Below are 1,254 nucleotides of genomic sequence, written 5' to 3'. Positions count from 1 at the left end.
CTGGGTCTTCCTTGACTTCACATGCAGACCAGAGACCTGCAGGCGCAAGGGCCACGGACTGAGTGTTCCCTGCTCGCACTGTGGGATGAGACATCAGTGCACAAAGGTGGCACCACACAGGTTTCAATCCTAAATCTGCCAACAGAAGCTGAAATGAGAGTGTGGGGAACAATTCAATGACACTTAACAACAAACCTGTTGTTATAATGCATTGGAGAATGTGTTTCTTGGTATGCTAATGAGGCAGTATTGAAGTCCTGGCGTGGCACTGTGGATTCATGCTCTGTATTTTGTAAGGTCAATTTGAACCACAATGTAGATAGATCAAGTTCACCAGTGGCTTGTCATACAGTGTCGCTATGAGTTGGAACTGACTGGAGGCACTTATCAAATGAGGCCGTATTCTGTAGGGTATGTTTCAATCAGTGTCTTAATGTAAATAATGATGGGGGAATAGATACCATGCCACAGGAAGGGACCCAAGGAGCCCAGGCACAGAAGGTGAAGAGACAAGGATTTCCCCTAGAGCCACACTATGAATTCAGATTTCTAGCCTCCTAAACTGTGAGAAAACATATTAGCCCCAGTCAGACACTTGTGTTTGTGTTAGCAGCACTATAGAACACTGTTACTAAGCTTATACACGATAAGTGAATTTATAATTTATAAATTCATTCGTGTCTTTTTAAACACATGTTGCCTGATTCCATGAGATTCTTCTGTGCCAACACCTTGTTTTGTGTGTGCTGTAGCATAGTGGTTGCAAATCGGGCTGTGAGTCGCAAGGTCAGCTGTTCGAAACTAATAGCAGTTCCGCGGGAGAAAGATGAGGCTTTCTGCTCCCGTAAAGATTTACAGCCTCGGAAACCTTGTGTAGGGTCGCTATGAGTCAGAACTGACTCCATGGCACTTAACAATAACAACAACATTCATTGTTTCATGGTGCAATAGTCCTGGTGTGATCGTTGCATTATTGCACAGGACAGAAAGGAGATGCACTCTGAGGAGGCTGCACTCTCACTGCAGACACATACACGGGGTGGGATGTCTTTGTTTTCCTCAGGAATCTCTATTTTTTCTATATTCATAAATCCCACTGTAACCCCTCAGGCAGACTCCGCCAATTTTCTTTTATGGAGATGGTTTGGGAGGTGCATTTTGGATTCTCTACCCACAATCAAAAGCAGCTGGGATAACCCCACACATAACTAAACTTGTTTGCCCACTTCTACTGTCCTCCAAATTGGGCATGGA

Source organism: Chrysochloris asiatica, unplaced genomic scaffold (assembly GCF_000296735.1).
Source record: "Chrysochloris asiatica unplaced genomic scaffold, ChrAsi1.0 scaffold00036, whole genome shotgun sequence".
Taxonomy (NCBI): Eukaryota; Metazoa; Chordata; class Mammalia; order Afrosoricida; family Chrysochloridae; genus Chrysochloris; species Chrysochloris asiatica.
Note: the sequence above shows the minus strand (reverse complement) of the source record.